This window comes from Bos indicus, chromosome 22, assembly GCF_029378745.1.
Source record: "Bos indicus isolate NIAB-ARS_2022 breed Sahiwal x Tharparkar chromosome 22, NIAB-ARS_B.indTharparkar_mat_pri_1.0, whole genome shotgun sequence".
Taxonomy (NCBI): domain Eukaryota; kingdom Metazoa; phylum Chordata; class Mammalia; order Artiodactyla; family Bovidae; genus Bos; species Bos indicus.
In genome coordinates this window covers 32902254-32925324 of record NC_091781.1, presented here as the reverse complement: position 1 = coordinate 32925324, position 23071 = coordinate 32902254, and the positions used below count along the sequence as shown (strand labels likewise).

General features: G+C 40.0%; 1 protein-coding gene and 1 non-coding gene across 3 annotated transcripts in view; one reads left to right on the top strand and one right to left on the bottom strand.

The window, feature by feature from the left end:
• The window catches only part of TAFA1 (TAFA chemokine like family member 1), a 510409-nt gene that overhangs the window by 448467 nt on the left and 38871 nt on the right, over positions 1-23071 (top strand). The window lies entirely within an intron of this gene.
• LOC139178729 (U6 spliceosomal RNA) lies at positions 14996-15102 on the bottom strand. Its single transcript, XR_011563223.1, has one exon. It is a non-coding gene; the product is annotated as a U6 spliceosomal RNA (small nuclear RNA).

The following is a 23071-nucleotide window of genomic DNA, read 5'->3' as shown; positions in this document are numbered from 1 at the left end:
GAATCGGCCATAGTATACATGTGTCCCTCTTGAACCTCCCTCCCTCCTTCCTCCCCATCCCACCCCTCTAGGCTGTTACAGAGCCCCGTTTGGGTTCCCTGAGTCATGCAGTGCAAGTGACATAGAGACGTGGGTTTGATCCTGGGTCAGGAAGTTACCCTGGAGGAGTGCATGGCAACATTCCAATATCGTTGCCTGGAGAATCCCATGGGCAGGACTGCAGAGTCAGACATGACTGAAGCTACTTAGCATGCACCCACATGTACTTCCTTAACACAATATGGTCTTTTATGTCTTATTTTTAGCTTCATTTGTTTGTGAGATCATCCATAATTTTGTATAATAATTGTGTTGAGTCGCATTGCTTTGTAATATTATTCCAGAAAATGAACATGCCATGTTTTGTAACTTAGTCTACTTTTGATGGGCACTGAAGTAGCTTCCAGTATGGAACTGTTACAAATATTACATGTATAGATATACATATATGTTAGTGTTTCTATTGAATATATACCTGAGAGTGAAATTTCTGGTTAAAAGAATATGCATTGTTGTCAGCTTTAAAAGATACTGACAGACAGTCTTCTGAAGAGTTTCCAGTTTATACTCCTACCAGCAGTGAATGAGAGTTTGAATTGTTCTACATATTTGACAATACGTGGTGTTTACAAGTTTGGTGACAGGAGGGGTTAATCATACTGATGATGTATAATAATATACCATTGTTGCTTTAATTTGAGTTTTAGAACTGGAGATTTCAAATGAGGTGCACAGACCATCAGTGATATAAAAGCAATTCCACTAAGGGCTTGGGGATCATTCGTCTATCATGAGAGATTTGGATCTTGTGTTTTATTCACTAGAAAAGGGAGGAAGTTTTTCAATCATAAAATGGAATTTTAAAGCTAGAAGGAGCCTCAGAGATTAGGACTGAAGTTGATCCTTAGAGGTGTGATAGACACTCTCCCTGTGATTCTTGGATTCTCACCGGTGACAGCAGGAGCATTTGCTGTCTCATTAGGTACTCCCAACTTGGCTGCTTTCTTTGTTTAACAAATCAGAACACGGTGTGCCAAGTTGACAGTAGAGTTGAGGAGAATTCTCGGCAATGCTTATTATTATTATGTGCTCAGGATACCTGTGCATATTTATTTGGACTGCTCATGTTCCTCAACAACAACAACAAAAAGTCAGCAGGCCCGTCCTAAGTGAGAGGTCTGAAAAACTTCCAGCAAACTGTTCAAGAAAAAACATCCAGCAACTTCTAGGACATGAAGGGGAAGTAAGAGCAAAGACAAGTAAAAATTATTTTCAGTAAGGCTCAGAACCTGCAAAACACGGAACACTTTCTCAATGAATATTTATTCACCTCCCATAAAATTCTAAAAGTTTAAATAATCATCCTTCCCTCAAATTCTGGAATCTTTTCTGTGCATGGTAGTTGATAAGCTATGAGAAATGATGAATAAAAGAAAGTTTGTGTAGATTGAACCTACCAATTTTAAGACATTGTGACAAGTGATCCTCAACGTCTGTTCCACGTTGGGACAGCTGGATGCCACGTTGAAGCATCCAACAGGTTTTTTTTTCCCCATTAATATAAGAACAAGCTGAACTGAAACTTGTAAGTATACAGATGTTGAAAATACTGTTTACATGGGTGGGTAAATTGAAAAATGTATACAAGTGCCATGTATCCAAACACCAAGCTCTGTACTTCTATTTTATCAGAGAGATTCCAGAGAGAAAAGTAACTTTATGGACTATTTAGATATATTTTGAAAAGCAGAAACATTAGTTTGCCAACAAAGGTTCGTCTAGTCAAGGCTATGGTTTTTCCAGTAGTCATGTATGGATGTGAGAGTTGGACTGTAAAGAAAGCTGAGAGCCGAAGAATTGATGCCTTTGAACTGTGATGCTGGAGAAGACTCTTGCGAGTCCCTTGGACTGCAAGGAGATCCAACCAGTCCATTCTGAAGGAGATCAGCCCTGGGATTTCTTTGGAAGGAATGATGCTAAAGCTGAAATTCCAGTACTTTGGCCACCTCATGCGAAGAGTTGATTCATTGAAAAAGACTCTGATGCTGGGAGGAATTGGGGGCAAGAGGAGAAGGGGACGACAGAGGATGAAATGGCTGGATGGCATCACTGACTTGATGGACGTGAGTCTGAGTGAACTCCGGGAGTTGGTGATGGACAGGGAGGCCTGGCGTGCTGCGATTCATGGGGTTGCGAAGAGTCGGACGTGACTGAGCAACTGAACTGAACTGAACTGAACTCATATATGGGCTTCCCTGGTGGCTCAGATGGTAAAGTGTCTGCCTGCAACGCGGGAGACTTGGGTTCAATCCCTGGGTCAGGAAGATCCCCTGGAGAAGGAAATGGCAACCCACTCTAATACTCTTGCCTGGAAAATTCCATGGATGGAGGAGCCTGGTGGGCTACAGTCCATGGGATCACAAAGAGTCAGACATGACTGAGCTACATCACTTTAACACATATATAGTCATCACATTTATATTATTATGTAGGTATATGTATGTTTATAAATATATATAAGAATATACAGTGCTCTAAGGTATATGCATGTATATGTATGCAAGGTATATGTATGTATATAAATACATATGAGAATATATAGTGCTCTAAGGATATATAATGTATAAATATATATATATAAGAATATATAGTGCTCTACCCTACAACAGTAGCTCCACACACACATACAAACTCACGTGCTATGAGTGTATTTGTGTGAATATATGTATTCCTGTGCCCTGCATAAATGCTAACTCTAAGCACTATGTTGTTCAGTCACGCAGTCATGTCCAACTCTGTGACCCCATGGACTGCAGCATGCCAGGCTTCCCTGTCCTTCACTATCTCCTGGAGTTTGCTCAGACTCATGGCCATTGAGTCGATGATGCCATCCAACCATATCATCCTCTGTCATCCCCTTCTCCTGCCTTCAATCTTTCCCAGCATCAGAATATTTCCCAGTGAGTCAGCTCTTTGCATCAGGTGGCCAAAGTACTGGAGCTTCTGTTTCAGTATCTGTCCTTCTAATGAATATTGAGGATTGATTTCCTTTAGGATTGACTGGTTTGATCTCCTTGAGGTTCAAGAGACTCTCAAGAGTCTTCTCCAGCACCACAGTTCAAAAGCATCAATTCTTCAGCACTCAGCCTTCTTTATGGTCCAAGTCTCATATCTATACATGACTGCTGGAAAAGCCATAGCTCTGACTCTAAAGACCTTTGTCGGCAAAGTGATGTCTCTGCTTTTTCATAAGCTGTCTAGGTTTGTCATAGCTATGTTATAGCTTGTTTTTTTCCTCACTGTCTAGATCTTATAGCTCTTTGAATGTCCTAAATAAGAATTCTTCAAGGGTTTCAGGAATCATTATCAGTACATCTCTCTTATTTTTGAAATGACAGCATAGATTCCATTGCAGGCATCTATCATAAATCAGATGAATGCTCTTTTCTTGATGGATCTTTTGGGATTTTTTTCCTATTAAAACAATGCTAGTTGATATATTTATAAAACCTGAAACTTTATTTTCAGGATAGATTCTGGAAAACATGCATGCTTAATCAGCGATCCCTCTGATAGATAAATTTTGGACTTATTTCCAGGTGTTCTTTATATGTTTATCTCTGCAAGTGGACATGACATCAATTCCACTCAAATCATAGGAACACAGAGGAGTGAAAGCATTCTTGTGATCAAAAGAAGGAGTAATGAATGCTTCATAGGCACAAAAAGAAATCTGCATATGTATACATATATGTATACACACCTTTACTTAGAGAGGAGTCCACAAATTATTTCCCTCATTTTCAACTGTAAAATTAGCTAGTGTAGTTTCAGACAAGTCTTATACTTCCCTGGGCTTGGATTAGCTCATTTACAAAATAAGAAACTTGGCCTAAATCAATGGATCTCAAAGAGTTATCCACATACCAGTAATATCATCATGACTTGGAAACTTGTTAGAAATGTACATTCTTAGGGTCTGTTCAGGACCACCTGAGCCAGAAACTTATGGTGGCAGGGTCCAAGACCTGTGTTTCATCAAAGTCCTGAAGGTCATTCTGAAGGATCCTGAAGTTTGAGAACCATTGGCCTAATGACCTGGAATAACCCTTCTAGCTCTTAGGATCTATGAACTTAAATCTTCAAGACTTTATGTGTCTCTTTCCTTCCTTTTAAATTGTAAACTTTTTGAGAGCAAGAAGTGGGCCCGTAATCTAATTAATTGTCAGTACTTTTTGCTTCATGTAGCAAGTAATGAGGGTGTAAGTATTATAAAAATCCTTCATAAGCTTGGCTACCTTAAAAACAGTTATGTTTTTTTTGAATATGCATGATTTATTTCCAGTATGTCTTTACTGTATCTGATACATAATCCCAGATCCTGTGATGACACCCATGAGCTATTCATTCATGTTGTGACCATTATTTGAATTCTGACTTTATCAGGTGCTATCAGAGAAATCTACTGAGGAATTACTATGCCAACAGACATGAACAGTGGGTGTTGTAATCAATTTTTACAAAGAATATTACCACAGGCAAGTTATGTCTTGCTCAAATAGTTAAAAATAATATGGACTCTCAACCCCAGAGTTACTTGGTTGGGACCTAAAAGAGTTTTAGAAGCATCACCTACCTCTTTTGTCATTAAAAACAACACAGTTTTTGGAGGCAGATTTTCATTCAGATCTAGAGTGTACCCTGATTCACTGCATAACTTTGGACAGCTTGCTTAACATTGCTAAAGCTCTTTCCCTATCATCTCTAAAATTAGAATATTGCTTACCTCAAGTGGCATTGAGAGACTTTAATTTTTTAATTTATATAAAACAAATACAAACGTTTAACACTTAGGCAAGTATCAGTGAACAGTAGCTGTAGCTTTTTTTTACTGGTTGAAGCTTTTGATCAGTAATTTATAACCTTGTTTCTGGATGAGTGATATAGAGAGAAAATTTCTAGACATCAGGTTCCTTCATCTCTTTTCCTGTAGTCATGGTCTAGCCCCTTTCATTCCTCTTCATCTCATTCTGTAATATAGTATGGCCTTCTAGCTACAGTCTTCCCAGATTTACCCTACCAGTTACTACCAAAGTAACCCTCCTAAAATACAATCTTTGTATGGTTATTCCTTACTCAGGAGAAGAATGGTTAAAGTCCACATTTACATATATTTTTCAGCATGTATTGGGCTCTTCCTCTATAGTGGTCTCTGTGTTTGTATGCTGAGGATACAAAGAGCAAAGTCCTGTTTCAAAAAGCTCGAAGCCCCAGCAGAAAAGAAGCAAGGTAACCATTTACTCCCATGTGGTGTGAGCAGTGCTGATGTAGAGGAAAGCCCAGGGTTACAGGAGACCAGATTGTAGAATTCAACTGAAGCAGCAGTAAAGGGATCTGTGGAGACACCCAAAAGAAAGTGATGGTGTGTCCATTAGGACTTCAAGGACAAGGTAGCAAACATCCATGATTTTAGCCACACAGCTCTCATTTCCTTCTTCTCCTAATTTTCCCCAGGAAGATCATACTCTTCCCCTTCTGCTTTATGGTCTGCAGACCTCACTCAGCAGGCTGACAATTGACCTAGCTTTGAGCCAATTAAAATACCACATCCTCTGTCCAGTGTGAGCAAAAGGTTCAGGCATGGGCCTATGGTTTAATTAGAACCAATTCAGAACAGTCTCTCTGGGACTTCCGGAACCTTATAGCTTTGGGAGCTCTTAGAAGCTGTTTTGCACCACAAGAGGAAAACTGCCTGTGATTAGAGCCAACACAGAGGAAGAAGAACATGGTGATGGAGAGAATGAAAGCAGCTCCTGCTGACATAGCTTAAACCTCTGGACCAGGCAGTCCCACACTCGTTTATGGAACCAATGAATTCCACTTCTTTCTTAAACCAGCCAGAGTCATTTCTGCTGTCTCTTGCAACTAACATAGGACTTCACCAGATGTAGGGAAGAGAAACGTTTCCAGCCAAGGAAATGAATAGAAAGGTCTGACCCTGGGAGAAGTCAGTGCCTACAGGCCTCTGCATGTGGTCTGGCTCAGCTGGAGCCTAGGATGGAAGAGAGGAAATGGCTTGGGAAGACACCAGTGCGACAGACAAGGCCCAGCTCATAAAGGATCCTGCATAACTTCTATCTGTCTATCTATATATCAACAAAGGTTTTCTGTAAAGGGCCAGATAGTGAATATTTTTAACTTTGGCCAGGAGTCCGTATATGGTCTCTCTTAAAAATCATCAGCTCCACCTTTGCAGCAAGGAAGTAGTCATTAAAGAATATGTAAACAGGGACTTCCTGGTGGTCCAGTAGTTAAAAGTCTGCCTTGTAATGCAGGGGATGCGGCTTCAGTCCTTGGTCAGGGAACTAAGATCCCATATGCTGCAGGGCAGCTATGCCTGAGCACCATAACTGCGTAGCCCATGCATTCAAAGGAAAGATCCTATGTGCCATACCTAAGACTCAACATAGCCAAACAAACTTAAAAAAAAGATGTAAACAGATGAGCATGGCTGGAGGAAGGGGCCAATGTAAGGTATGGGGAGGGGAGGGAAAGTTGGCCTGTGGGCCATTGTTTGCCAATACCTGATCTATATAATATTTCATGGGGGACAAAGCACATTTACAAATGTTCTGTAAGTATGTGAAAAACATTTAAGAGGAGAATGTCTTTTATACACTTAAAAGAGGCAAAAAGCCAGTGTGACTGGAGCCTAGAGTTTATGAAGACACATAAGAGGAAATCAACAGCCAGATCACTTAGGGCTTTATAGATTGTTATATAATAAAGCTCAGACTTTGGGCTATGGGAAGCTAAAAGAGGATTTTTAAGGAACATGATCTATTTGATAATACTGCTAGCCAATACAAATATATAATTTTTAATTTTCTGCTAACTGTTGCAAAAAGAAACATGTGAAATTAACTTCACTGATATAGCTTCTTTAATCCAAATGCATTCCAAATATTATAATTTCAACATGTAATCAGTATAAAATTATTAATGAGATTTTTCCTTTTTTTTTTTTTATCTTTTGTGCAACATCTCTGAAATCCAATGTACTTTTACACTTAAAGCTCATCGCAGTGGGAACTGACGGTATTTCTATGGCTTGATAGCCACTTAGTTAGTGGCTACCATGTTGGGAGTTTCAGGGAGATCTCTGACTGTCATGCAGGGAATGGATTCTTGAGAACCAGAGTGGAAGTGAGGGGAACAAGTTAAGAGGCTGCTGAACTGGTCTAGATGAAAGGCGATGGTCCAAGGTAATAGTAGCAGCAAGATAGATTTGAGATATGTTGAGATAAGGTCTGATGAATTAGTTTTGGGGAGTGAGGTGAAGAGAGGATTGAAAGATGATTTCTAGGGATTGGTATAAACAACTCAGTTGTTGGTTCCATTTTGTGGGTGAGCAAAGCCTAGGAGTGAAAGACACCAGGCAGGAGCAGAATGAGGAATCTGAATTTAGATACATTAAGTTTGGGATGCCTATTAGGCAGCCAGGAAAGCAGTTAAACAGAGTGGTTCTGTCCCAAGGATCCATCATTAATCTTATGGGCAGAGGTAGTTTTTCATATTTCAAAATCTTTGAAAAAGCAAGTTTTAATCTACATATACTTGGCCCACATTCTCCTCTTCTCCCTTCTCCTCCTCCTGTTTCTAAAGAGATTGATTTCACTTTGCCTGAGATGCTACAGTATTTTCAATTTAAATAGAAACCTCAAATAAATTGGATTTAAAACCTTCTCGGGGAAAAAGGAAACAATTTGTTTGCTAGAGTTTAATTTCAAGGCAAGAATCATAACCAGGGCTGTTTTAACCCATCTCTTGATTGCCTTCCATGGCAACACGTGCCCTTGCAAAGGTGGAGGGATTATTGAAATTTCAAGGAGGAGGATGCAGCTGTAGCTACACACTTGAGGAAGCCACGAAAGGGCTCGTTGGTTACAGTCCCCAGCCTCTAGGGCTTCTAATCCACCCAGAACAAATAAGTGTCTTTTCTCTTCTTAGCAATTTCCACAGCTACAGGCTACAAAATCTCTCTTGATAGTCGACTCCACTACCTTATCACATGCAAGCCAGCTGGGGGAGAAGGGTAAATGCTGTCAACTCACCAGCTGCTTTAACCAGATGTTTACCTGATTCCAGCCAGTTGTTTCCAAAATACCCGCTTGTTTAAATGAAGCCGCACTCTTCCCAGGCACACTACGTAGGTAATAGTGGCTAAATAAATCTGAACATTTTTTTCTACTTTGCCAAAGGCTTCCTTAGAAAGTTAGGAAAAGTCCTTCAATCCTTTTTTTCCTTCTGAGACACAGAAGTGGGTTCATTCCTTGGGTCTGGAAGATCCCCTGGAGGAAGGCATGGCAACCCACTCCAGTATTCTTGCCTGAGAATCCCGTGGACAGAGGAGGCTGGCAGGCTATACAGTCTATAGGTTCACAAAAGTTGGGCACAACTGAAGTGACTTAGCATGCACACACTGGCAAATGCAGGGTTTAGATACTAAAACTGATGTATCTGATGATAATGTTGATACAATATTGAAACCCAGTCCTTCACTATCATATTTATTAGGGAACATCTGTGATATTTTCATTCTTCTCTAACACTCCAGAAAAGAAAAAAAAAATGTTTCCATTCTTCTCTGACACTCCAAAGGCAAATTAGAATTATTGTAAAAGTCTTTGTGCCTACTGGATAGAGAATTCAATATCAAGACAATTAGATTTGAATGCCCAGTTATTCATTTATTAGCTGATTCAGGGCCCCTCATTGGCCACTTGCCTGAGGGCAGTTCATCACTGATTAGCACCTTGAACTCTAATCTTCAGGAATCTTTGAATACTGAACTGAGCATTTTGCTACAGTAAGAAGCTACTGCAAGGATTTAAGAGGAGAGCTCGGAATTGCTGACTCCACTCTAGGCACTGCTTTGAGAAGTTTCACGTATACTTCATTTAAATTTGGTAGCAAGGAAAATTTTATTCGTTGCTAAATTCTTATTGAAACAGACTTGAGCTGCTTTCTAAACAACTCATTTAGGCTAAAGTGAAAATTGCTAAACAAAAAAAGCAGCCCATATTTACAAGATTGTTTTTACTTAATTTTGTCTGCGTCAGAGCAGCCAGCTGAAGAACTGGGAAGATCACGGGATTCTGTTTTGGTTTGCATGCATCGTGTTTTTTGGAACTTTGGATTTGAAAACTATCAGGCAAGGTATGAAGTCTCCAGTTCCTTAGCATTCTGGCCATTACTTGCAGTCTGAAACTGAACCACATTCAGAAGTTCAGGCCATCTGCCTGGCCCCTGGGAGGTTTTCCATTTGCAGGCCCTGAGTCACCCCATGCCTCCATGCCTAAGCACAGCCTGGACTTGGAAATCCCACAGACATGGGTTCAAATCTTCCCTTTGTCATATACTAGTTCAGTTGTTGTTGCTGCTGCTCTTTAGTTGCTCAGTCATTGCTGTTCAGTTGCTCAGTTGTATTCCACTCTTTGCAACCCCATGGACTGCAGCATGCCAGGCTTCCCTGTCCTTTACTATCTCCCAGAGTTTGCTCAGACTTATGTCCATTGAGTTAATGGTTGCCATCCAACCATCTCCTCCTCTATTGCCTCTTTCTCCTCCTACCTTCAATCTTTCCCAGCATCAGGTTGTTTTTCATTGGTTTCTACCCATGTTATTAATCTTTCTAAGCCTCAGTGGTTTCTGCAGAACCTTAATCTTTCTAAGTCTTAGTTTTCTCATCTATCAAAAGAGGATCTTTACTCACTTTTTCAGAGAGCACTTGCAAGGTGGTTGTTCTAAGAGAATACATTGTACTTATGCAGGCTTCCTTGGTTGCTCAGTTGGTAAAGAATCCACCAGCAATGCAGGAGACTGCCTGCCACGCAGAAGACCCGGGTTCAGTCTCTGGTTTGGGAAGACCCCCTGGAGGAGGAAATGGCAACTCACTCTAGTATTCTTGCCTGGAAAATTCCATGGACAGAGGAGCTCGGTGGGCTACAGTCCATGGGGTCGCAAAGAGGTGGACAAGACTGAGCGACTAACACTATTGTACTTATTCAGCAAGTGGCACAAAGCATAGCACCGTTTAACAATGATGATCTCTCGAGTCTGTGGAATGGACTCATGTTTAAGGCTGTCAACACAGCAGTAATCCTTATAAATGGTTAACATTTAATTACCCAGATATCATGACATCTGGGCATTTGGCAACCGAAGTAAGATAGATAACTGAGTTACCTACTTCTTATCTGGCTTCTTGGCATTTTATCATCATAACTAGTGCTTTCCAAGGCTTCTCAGAGGCATTTTGGCTTCACCCTGTGTCATCGGTACGCTCATTTCTGAAACCATTTAGACTTATGAGTTTATTGTGAAGCTTTATTTCCAGTTAGTTTTGACAATCAGCCAAGGACAAAATGAATTAAAATACCAAAAATTACAACCCTTTGGGATCCAATTAACCCAAGCAAGGTTATTTTTAAACTTATGAAAAGATAGAAATGTTATGACGGGTCGGAGAGTGTTTGAAAACTCCAGAATTTAATTGCAAATAAAAAAGAATGTCAGTTGCCCAGGAATGTGACCTAAATCCAAAATATTCTAATGTCAGCAAAGGTTTTGGGAAATTTGATAGTACTCTCTGCCAAAGTTCAGGTGGTTCTAATTACAGTCACAAACCATGGAGAGCTTTTCTTAAGAACATACTGTGAATTTCCTTCATTATTTATTTGACAAAACCATGTTCTTGGTTTTAATTTTTCACAGCCAGTTAATTATGCTTCATTATATGCTTCACAAATTATGGCATATTTGTGAAGGGGAAAGTGTGTGTTTGTTTCTATAAACATTGAAACGTCTGTTAATGTCAACTCTACCAAAAGGTGATGTGATAAATTATAAATCAGTTTTATTGGAACATGTAGTCTTTCAGATGTTTCTGCTTGTTCTTTTCACTGGCGTGTGTTGGAGAATTTCCACAGAAAGAAGCACCTATGTGATATGATGTCCACAGGCCTGCAGGAATTAGCACAGATTTCCTCCTTATAAGCATTGATAATCAGCGACCAGTAAAGATGGATATAGACTAGATAGATGGATGTATTTTCAGTACAAACCAGTGTTGTGTGTGGATTCAGTACTTGAGATTCTTAAAGACCAAAACTTTGTAGCTCTGAGTTCATGTAGCTCTGTCTGAGTAGGCTCTACTTGAGAACCTTCCTTAAATTCCCTGAGCCTTACTTTTCTTATCTGTTTAATGGCAATAAAATATCTCTATCACAGGGTTTTGTAAAGATTAGCTGAGGTGATGGATATGATTAGCATAATACCAGCAGCATGGGAAGTGCTCGATACTCGGTATTTATTGTTGCCTCACTGTTCTTTCAGGTGGTGGTAGAGAGGCTGCTGGTCATTGATTGCCTTTCTGTGCCTCATTTTCCTCATCTCTAAAACGAGACCACATAACTTCTAGGGTCCCTGTGAAGGTTGAATACATGGCTCTGTCACCATTGGCATCATCAACAGAACTAACTTCTATTATGAACTTAGGGATTTGAGAGACTCAGAGCAAAATTCTTTACTTTTATAATCCCATTTAATCCTCACAACTTTCATAGTATTATCCCCATTCGGAAGATAAGAAAACTGAGACTAAGAAAGATAAGAACACTGAGAGTCACCTCACAAGTCACATAGCTAGTCATAGAAAGATTGAGATTGTATGTCTTACATATATTCACTTCACAGGCTTTGCTTTTCATCATTCTATCATAATACTAGCATTTACAGACTTAGACTGCTTTGTACCTAGGAAAGTAAAGGTAATGAATGAGATAAATTGAGGTGGGAGCGGTTGTGCCAGCTGGAGAGGAGCCTGCCTCATGTAAAGGGTAGCCAGTCCATTATCATGAGGAAGGAAAGAGAGTCCAGTGTTATCATGTCTCTGATCTTTCAAGAAAAGCCCAGGACTCAGATTTTTATATGAAATCTCCTGGCTATTAAATGCTTACAGCTAATTCATATTTTAAAATGCTGTGATGGTCAGAGGAAATAAATCTGCATGCAAAGTTCCATTTGTTGTATTGACTCTGTATTATTCTGTGCTTCTAAGTCACTTCAGTCGTGTCCGACCCTGTGCGACCCCATAGACAGCAGCCCACCAGGCTCCCCCGTCCCTGGGATTCTCCAGGCAAGAACACTGGAGTGGGTTGCCATTTCCTTCTCCAATTCGTGAAAGTGAAAAGTCAAAGTGAAGTCGCTCAGTCGTGTCCGACTCTTAGCGACCCCCTGGACTGCAGCCTACTAGGGTCCTCCATCCATGGGATTTTCCAGGCAAAAGTACTGGAGTGGGGTGCCATTGCCTTCTCCAGTATTATTCTCTAGAATAGTGATTCTCAAATGTGATCTCAAATGTGACCCCACCCCCGAAGGTGGGGTCCCTTAGATTCTTTCAAGGCAGCTGCACGTTCAACACTTCTTTCACAATAGCAATAATTTTTTTTTTCATTGACACTTGCACGAATGATACAAAAGAAACCATGGGTAAAATCGCTGTTGCCTTAGCATAAATTAAGGCAATTTCTCCAAAACATATCAGTAACCATTGTTTTATTCACCAACATATGCTCACAATAAAATGTTTTAAAATGCCCATTTTACTTAAGAATGCCATTAATAAAGCAGTAAAAGCTACTCGTTTATTTAATCTAAACCTTTGAACACATATATTTTAAATAGTCTGTGGGATAAACTGATAAGTTTACATAAAAGTATTTTTTCTAGAAGGACGACTAAGTAATTGATCAGAGAGCAAACTAAACTAGCCACCTTTTTTAATGGAATATCATTTTTATCAAAAAAGTTGACAAACTATGATTATTCAGATTTATTCTTTGGCATACATTTTCTTTATTAAAAAAAAAAAGTAAGCCTGTCACTTCCAAGGGAAACAACTGACAATATTTGTTGCCAATGATAAAGCTCAAGCTTTCAAGTGAAAAATTAAAATTTTGGAGAACTTAAGCTTGACAGATTCCCAGTTCTTACAGACTTCTCTGATATAATTGGTAGTTATATTAACAAATGTGATTTTTAAAATATAATAACATATGTCAATATTTGAAAAATCTGCTTAATTCAGTAAACCAATACATTCCAGTGAATATACTACAGAATCTTGCATGGAGGTAAGATCATTCAAAGTGAAGATGACTGAACTGCCATGTTAATAAGTATGGAAAGTTCATTGATGCAATTTCAGAGCTGTATTGAAAATAAACTTTAAGAAATGACTACTTTTTTAGTTTTGAGTATCAAAGAATATCCACAACTATCTTTAAAGACTCTTATGATAATATAATATCCTTATATAATATCAGGACCCCCCTTTTCCTGCTACACAACAGACTGAGTATGGAAGCAAATATGAAGCTCCAACTTCCTTTTATTAAGCCAGGCGTTAAAAAGATTTACCCACTGTAAAACAAACCACTCTTCTTGCTTATTATTTCATGTTGAAAATGTAATTTCTTTTCATTACAATAAGTAAGTATTAACATGAGATTTATTATTCAGTTCAGTTCAGTCGCTCAGTCGTGTCTGACTCTTTGTGACCCCATGAATCGCAGCACGCCAGGCCTCCTTGTCCATCATCATCACCCGGAGTTCACTCAAACTCACATCCATCGAGTCGATGATGCCATCCAGCCATCTCATCCTCTGTCGTCCCCTTTTCTTCCTGCCCCCAATCCCTCCCAGCATCAGAGTCTTTTCCAATGAGTCAACTCTTTGCATGAGGTGGCCAAAGTACTGGAGTTTCAGGTTCAGCATCATTCCTTCCAAAGAACATCCAGGGCTGATCTCCTTTAGAAAGGACTGGTTGGATCTCCTTGCAGTCCAAGGGACTCTCAAGAGTCTTCTCCAACACCACACTTATGTTTCAAAGATTAAACCAATAAATATATGTTTTAATTCCTAATTCAGTATTCATAAATAGTAGCAGATAAAGTTATTTGGGATCCCCAACCATTTTTAAGAGTATAAAGGGATCCTGAGACCAAATCATATGCTCATCACTTCTCTAGAACAGTGCTAGTCTATTATTCTATTATTATTCTATTATGGATGAGCAGTGTCAACACCACCTGGGAATTTTTTTTAAATTATTATTATTATTATTTACTTTACAATATTGTATTGGTTTTGCCATATATCAGCATGCATCCGCCACGGGTGTACACACGTTCCCCATCCTGAACCCCCCTCCCACCTCCCTCCCCATACCATCCCTCAGGGTTGTCCTAGTGCACCAGCCCCAAGCTTCCTGTATCCTGCATCGAACCTGGGCTGGCAATTCGTTTCTTATATGATATTATACATGTTTTAATGCCATTCTCCCAAATCATCCCCCACCTCCCTCTCCCACAGATCCCAAAAGACTGTTCTATACATCTGTGTCTCTTTTGCTGTCTCGCATACAGGGTTGTCGTTACCATCTTTCTAAATTCCATATATATGCATTAGTATACTGTATTGGTGTTTTTCTTTCTGGCTTACTTCACTTTGTATAATAGGCTCCAGTTTCATCCACCTCATTAGAACTAATTCAAATGTATTCTTTTTAATGGCTGAGAAATACTCCATTGTGTATATGTACCACAGCTTTCTTATCCATTCATCTGCTGGTGGACATCTAGGTTGCTTCCATGTCCTGGCTATTGTAAACAGTGCTGCGATGAACATTGGGGTACACGTGTCTCTTTCCCTTCTGGTTTCCTCAGTGTGTATGCCCAGCAGTGGGATTGCTGGGTCATATGGCAGTTCTATTTCCAGTTTTTTAAGGAATCTCCACACTGTTCTCCATAGTGGCTGTACTAGTTTGCATTCCCACCAACAGTGTAAGAGGGTTCCCTTTTCTCCACATCCTCTCCAGCATTTATTGCTTGTAAAAATTATAGAACGCTTCACGAATTTGCGTGTCATCCTTGTGCAGGGGCCATGCTAATCTTCTCTGTATCGTTCCAATTTTAGTATATGTGCTGCCGAAGCGAGCACTGGGAAACTGTTAAAAATGTAATTTCATAGACTTGACCACAGACCTACTAAATCAGAATCTCTGGGTATACATCCCAGAAATCTGCATTTTAACATCTTTTAGGTGATTCTGAAGCTCACTAAAGATAAGTTGTTCTACATCGAATTGTATTGATCACATATCTCATCAGTTAAAAAAAAGTTGGAGTACATACCCTCAATTTATGTATACTTGCATATTTATCTATAGATTAGCACTTCTGCACTATTTCATGAATATCAGATAGAAATGGAAACATGTACAAAACTAGAAATTAGAGAATGAGATGTTTTCTCCTCTGTATATTGCACCTCTGTGTGGAGACTGGTCCTTGCGGGTCCCCAGTTATAACTACATTGCTTCATAAATTAGATTTGTAAACAAAACTCCCTTTCCTCCTGTGATTGAGTCATGATCAATTAAGAAGCAGTGCCTCTTTCTGACTCTAGTCTGTTTCAACCAGTGCACTTTTTCGCATCAAGCCTTTCCCAAAACACTCAAAGAAGACTTCTGTGTCACTGAGATTCTCTTTTATAAAAGTTGAGAAACAAAGCAAAGGGAAGCCAGACTACAAAGAGAATTTCTGAGCAAGCTGCTTTTCTGATGGTCTGCATTCCCTCTTTTTTTCCTGAGTTCATCTGATCTCTCCGTGAATGAAAGAAGAAACCAATGAATGAATCAGAAAGGAGTGTTTGCTCAAGTTCTGTTGTTTCACTGTAGTCTTTCATTCTTCATTTTATTCATGGATGGCTTTTTAGTCCTGAAGTTTCAAGATAAGTGACTTTGGACTCTAAATGATTGTTTGTGATGTTTCCATATTTATTTGTAGAGAAAGCAAGAGAAAATCAAGAAGAAACATTTTGGTTTTTTTCTTGGTGTTGGAAGGAAAACCTTTTTTTAAAAAAAGAAACTATTGCAGGAAGACATTTTCACCTTCAAGTTCCTGGAAACTTAGCAGTAGAAGTGGAAGCATATGGTTAAACTATGTAAATATATTTCCCACATTAGCCTGATTGTAAGGATGAGCTGGAGCAGGTTTTCAACATGGATTTCTCAGCTCTACTCCATCTACTGAGTATAATCTCCAGGGAAAAAAACTGGGAATTTATTTATTTATTTATTTTGGGGGAATTTATTTTTTGACAAACATTTTAGATGACTTTTTATGATCAAGCAAATTTAGATACTGCGTGATTCAGTTAAGTTCAGTAGCTCAGTTGTGTCCGACTCTTTGTGACCCCATGAACTGCAGCACGCCAGGCCTCCTTGTCCATCACCAACTCCCGGAGTCTACCCAAACCCATGTCCATTGAGTCAGTGATGCCATCCAACCATCTCATCCTCTGTCATCCCCTTCTCCTCCTGCCCTCAATCTTTCCCAGCATCAGGGTCTTTTCAAATGAGTCAGCCCTTTGCATCAGATGGCCAAAGTATTGGAGTTTCATCTTCAACATCAGTCCTTCCAATGAACACCCAGGACTGATCTGCTTTAGGATGGACTGGTTGGATCTCCTTGCAGTCCAAGGGACTCTTAAGAGTCTTCTCCAACACCCTAGTTCAAAAGCATCAATTCTTCAGTGTTCAGCTTTCTTTATAGTCCAGCTCTCACATCCATACATGACTACTGGAAAAACCATAGCCTTGACTAGATGGATCTTTGTTGACAAAGCAATGTCTCTGCTTTTTAATATGCTGTCTAGGTTGGTCATAACTTTCCTTCCAAGGAGTAAGTGTCTTTTAATTTCATGGCTGCAATCACCATCTGCAGTGATTTGGGAGCCCCCAAAAATAAAGTCAGCCACTGTTTCCACTATTTCCCCATCTATTTGCCATAATTAGAAAGAATGAAAACAGATTTAAGGATAATGAACCATGCTGCTGCTGCTGCCAAGTCGCTTCAGTCGTGTCCGACTCTGTGAGACCCCACAGACAGCAGCCCACCAGGCTCCCCCGTCCCTGGGATTCTCCAGGCAAGAATTCTGGAGTGGGTTGCCATTTCCTCCTCCAATGCATGAAAGTGAAAAGTGAAAGGGAAGTTGCTCAGTTGTGTCTGACTTGTAGCGACCCCATGGACTGCAGCCCACCATGCTCCTCTGTCTATGGGATTTTCCAGGCAAGAGTACTGGAGTGGGTAATGAATCATATCTAGTTATATATTGTAAATGGGCTTCCCAGGTGGCACTAGTGGCAAAGAACCTGCCTGCCAGTGCAACAAATGTAAGAGATATGGGTTCAGTCCCTAGGCCAGGAAGATCCCCTGGAGGACAGCATGGCAACCCATTCCAATATTCTTGCCTGGAGAATCCCATGGACATAGGAGCCTGGTGGGCTATAGTCCGTGGTGTCACAAAGAGTCAGACACAACTGACGATACCTGGTATTTTCATTCAGTGAGCAACATCCCCTGGGGACTTAGTGTAGAGGGATGAGATGGTGCCAGGAATCTCTGTTGACTCTTTCCTAAAACACGCAATGGTATTAGTGTGGCAGAATAGTTTAGAGATCCCTGTTTGGTATCTGACAAACCAGATTCCACGTATGATCTTATTTGCCATGTATTCATTTGTGAGCTTAACCTCTTTAAGTCTGTTTCCTGAAAATTAGAGCCAATAGTATCAACTACAGGGTTGATGATAATGATTAAATATAACACCTCGCCTGCTAAAACTTTTAGGCTTTCACTAACTACCTTTGTGATCAAGAATCTAAACCTTGATAAGCCTCAGTTCCCTTCTCTGTACAATAGAGATGGTAAAAAGAACTAGCTGGGTCCTTGTCTAATAGTTGAGGGCCAGGATCCATTCTCTTCCTGCTTTGTAGAAGAACCCATATTCAAATTGAGTATCAAATTGCACAGCTAAAAATGTACCCCAGACTCCCATCACAGACAAGCATGGCCTTTGCAGTATAAGTTCTAGATCTTAGATAGTCCTTCTAGAGAACTTTCCTCCCTTCTACCATTTGCTGTCACAAAACAGATGTGAAGACTCTAGTGGTCATCTTGGATCATGCAATAATTCTGAAAATGGAAGTCACACGTGATGAATGAATTCCTAATTCCAAGCCCATGGCTGTTTACCTTTTAAGTTACCTTCCTTAGAAGAAATCAAACTTCTTTTTAAGCCCCCTGGTGGCTCAGAGGTTAAAGTGTCTGCCTCCAATGCGGGAGACCCTGGTTCGATCCCTGGATTGGGAAGATCCCCTGGAGAAGGAAATGGCAACCCACTCTAGTATTCTTGCCTGGAAAATCCATGGGCGGAGGAGCCTGTTAGGCCACAATTCATGGGGTCACAAAGAGTCGGACATGGCTGAGCGACTTCACTTTCACTTTCATTCTTGCACTAATACAACTTAATGCAATTTCTAATTGGTGCACGATCTCATAGGGGTTTTGGAAGGATAAAATTAGATAAATCACATGAAACAGCTATACAGGGCCTGGCACATGGATCATGCTATTAAAAGTGATAACATTTATTTAAACAAGGCCTAGATTTCCTAGGACTTGGCAAAGGTCATGCTGATTCTCCTTTGGACTGCGGACAATGTGAGTTTCTCTGGGGCTAAGTTACAGCCACAGTGGAAAACAAAGAAACACACCTGATGCTCTCTTAACTGACCTCTAACCCAAACACCAGGTGAATGGAGACTGTCCCTCCCTCTGTAAAAATATCCCAGTGGAGACCAGCAGTGCAGTGAGGCTTCTATTAGGTCACCTTCTAGCTCCCCTGAGTATTCGCTGTTCTCACCTGTTGAATTGTATACTTACCAAGAGTCAGTGTTTTCAAAACTTTTCATGCCTGTTATATTTGCTATTGAAATATGCGATTCAATTTTATATAAAATCCATAATTTAATATTTTGAAAAATTCCATTAGAGAGAAACATTACCCTTTTGTACATGGGAAAAATCATTTAGAAATTTGGAAGTATTTTGTGTTCTCCCTTAAATTCTCATTTTACTTGAAAGAAAACAAAACTGGCATCAAGCATGATGCTTAATAAATGTAGTTTATGCAAGAATGACTACTTGGAACCTCCAAATCTGGACTCTTATTTTGAGAAAAGTCCTCAGCTTTACATTTCTAAGTTGGCAAATAATTGTACAATTAGTAGTTTTAAGTTGCGCCGAAATGTATATGAGGTTTATGTAGCAACTTGCCATTTATTGCTTTCACAGAATTTTCAGCTCACCAGCTGCCATTCTCAATCATTTTGGGTTAGGGGGGCCCACTTTCAGTTCCATCCAGAGTCCACACTGCTGCAGGCAGTGCCTGAGGACAGATATCTAAAGCAACTCAGGGTTGATTGTGAGGGTTCAGAGAGACACATGCTCCCTTGGCTCCCATGTGGACCAAAAAAGAAAGGAAACTGAGAAAGGAATTTACATCAAAGCAAGTGAGGAAACGCCAAACTTTCTTCACAGGCTTAAAGGGAAAAGTGATCTCCATGGACAGTGATTTAAGAGGCATCCTTTGAAGGGCTCCTGTTTGTTCTGCAGGGTTTTCCCACTTGCCTCTTGAAATAGAATGATAGTGAAACTTCTTTCCCTCAAGCAAGAGAGAAAAAAAAAGACAAACAGACCTTCTCAAATCAAATACCACTGTGTCTATGGTTTGTGTGAAGAATGCTTGAAGTTGTTATCCTTTGGGACCTGGAAAGAAGGTAGCAAGGCTTACCTTCTTATCCACCATGATCAGCATTAAAGAGTATCAGTGCCAGTGCAAATAAATTATGAAACAACATAGTATCTTAAGGAAGATAGTTTTCAAGATGGTCTTCGTCAATTTCTTCCCTCTGTGTGTACCTGTGTGTACGTGTGCTGCTCTGCATGTCCAGACTTTAAGTGTAACTCCTTTCCCTTCACCCTGGGATTTCCTTAGTGTTTGCTGGACCAATAGAATGTGAGAATAGTCATGTTCTAAACTTATAACTCTAGCCTCTAAGGAGACTTGCAGTTTCCCCTGATATTGTGAAATTACCCCTGTTGGAATGATCCCTATCAAAACCCAGCTTCATTGCTGTGGGAAGTCCAAGCCATATGGAGAGGTCACGTGTAGGCTCTCCAGTCAGCAGTCTCAAAAGCATTCCCAGCCAACAGCAGCAGCAGCTGCCAGCTCTCCAAGTAAGCCATCTTTGATGCTGAGACTAGTGAATGCTTTAAATGTCTAAAGATCCCAACTGACTACAGCCTCAGGAGAGACACTAAGCAAGAGCCACACAGAAGAGCCTATTAACCCCCAAAATGGAAAGAGCATATTGCTGTTTTCAGCTATGAATGTCAAGACTGGGTTCATATGAATCCTGACTATGCCTGTATTATCTATATAAATATAGATAATATATTTACTATATATATTATATATATATAGAGAGAGAGACAGTTACTTAACCCTTCTCTATCTAGTTTCTTCATCTTTATGGTGTGGGTAACAATATTACCTGTCTCATTAAGTGGTCCTTAGGACCACATATGATTGTCCTGCATTTAAAGAATATAGCATATAGTAAGATACCATCAGCAACACTATTATCATCATCATCTTTACTGTTACCAACACTGCCACTACCATTGATATTGGTGTTTCTTACCAGTTTTTAGGAGGAAAATGAGAGACTTCTGATTTGGTCTTCAGGAAAAAGCCAATGAAAATCAAAAACAAAAATGACCAGTTTGTTCACAGTTCTTGGAAAAATGCCTTTTACATAGTAAATACTTGGAATATATTAGCATTTATTATAATATCGCTGTTTTTTTTTTAATTGTCTGTGTTCCTGGGTAAACTATTTCAGTGCTCTACCAACTATTCACATTTTCAAGACATATTTAAGCCTTTTATTGTCTCTAAGGTAATGGTTCCTAGAAGTGACACAATTTAATTATTTAATATATGTCCATTAATTCACTCAACAAGTATGAAGTATCAGCACTATGACAGATATTTGGTACTGGAGATATGGCAAGAAAGGAAGACAGATATTCAATGTGTAATTATAAGAGTATAAGGGGAGTTTAAAAAACAGAGAAGCAAGACTTTGATGGTACGTTTTAGAGGACTCTAGTATGATCTGGGACTGGAATATATCAAGAAAATCCTTTCTGGCCAAGCTGAGACCAAAAGGAAAGATGAGTGGACCTATGACAGCAGGTCACAAACACAGTTGGATGGTTGGAAGCACAGAGTGTTGGTGTGCCCGACTAAAGCAGCAGCCAGAGTAAATATCTTTAGCTAGGAAAGAGCATGTTTCCTCCAGGAAATGAAAGCAGATGGAGTGTGACTGGATTCAGTCAAAAAAGCTTGAGAGGTGTCTGGAAAAGTAAGCAGGACTTTCTACACTCAGGTGAAGATTTTGACTTTTTCCTAAAGATACGTAGAATACAGTGAGGGTTTTGGATAAGGAAAGTGACAGAGAATGGTGGATTTGTTTGTTTAAATGGCTCTGACTGTTTATTATAGAAAGGGCTGGAAGGATACACATGTAGCCCAGGAAGAAGAGTATAATAGCTTGCACTGGGAGGTGGTGGTGTGGGTGAAGAAAAGTACTCTGGAATCACTTGCCATTGGATAATTATCCCCAGTTGGTAGCCAACTAATGGAATTTTCACCAAAGATCCACTTGGATCTGATGCTACTCCAGGGAGCATCGCCTATCAGAGACACTGATTACCAATCCCTTGCTTGGTAGTCAGTAGACTCTTCACTAACAGTGGCTTGGAGTTCAGTCCCTGGTATTATAAAAAAAAGTTGAGAGATTTTGGAGTCAGAATTTGAATCCTGACTCAGCAATATTTGACTGTCATATGACCTTGAAAAAAATCACTTCTCTGTGCCTCTGCTTCCTCTTCTGTGAAATAGACGTAGCCCTAAGTGTCTACCCAGAGAAGGCAATGGCACCCCACTCCAGTACTCTTGCCTGGAAAATCCCATGGACAGAGGAGCCTGGTAGGCGGCAGTCCATGGAGTCGCTAAGAGTCAGGCACGACTGAGCGACTTCACTTTCACTTTTCACTTTCATGCATTGGAGAAGGAAATGGCAGCCCACTCCAGTGTTCTTGCCTGGAGAATCCCAGGGACAGGGGAGCCTAGTAGGCTGCCATCTATGGGGTCACACAGAGTTGGACACGACTGAAGTGACTTAGCATAGCATAAGTGTCTACCTCATGGGATTCCAGTTAGGATTAGAAGTATGAAAAGTATTTGTAATCACACCTGGAATGAAGAGAATCTTAAGTAATAAGTATTACTTTGTAATCATTCATTCTACACATATCTATCAAAGGAGGCACTGGGATGTCCCCATGTTCAAAGATATTTATACTCAATAAGTATTGGGTTAGAAATCACAGAGAGAAATGGGTGCTGGGAGCTGAGTACAGTGCTGGAGCTGTGCAAAACATGAATATCAATTCAGAAAAGCACACTTGGCTAAGTGGGTATGAGAGGCTGTATCTCCCTAAAGCAGAGTCTATTATTTAAAAAAAAATAACAACAGCAACAACAAAAAGGCTAAGGGTATTCGTGACTGAAAACATGGTAATTGCAGAGCCCAAAATGTCACTGGAAGTTCAAGATGGCATGAAGACACAGTTTTCTTTCAAAAGCCAATTTAAAAAGAGGATTTTTTGAAAGTCTATTCTGGATCATAAAAATGCACCCCCCCCCCAAAGTTTTTTGGTGTTTTTTTTTGTTTTTTTTTGAAAGAATACTATTTTAGTGGTGGTGGTGGTGATGGTTTAGTCGCTAAGTTGTGTCTGACTCTTGCAACCCCATGGACTGTAGCCCACCAGGCTCTTCCATCCATGGGATTCTCCAGGCAAGAATACTGGAGTGTGTTACCATTCCCTTCTCCAGGGGATCTTCCCAATCCAGGAATCGAACTCTGGTCTCCTGCATCACAGGCAGATTCTATACCAACTGAGCTACCAGGTGGCTCAGACAGTAAAGCATC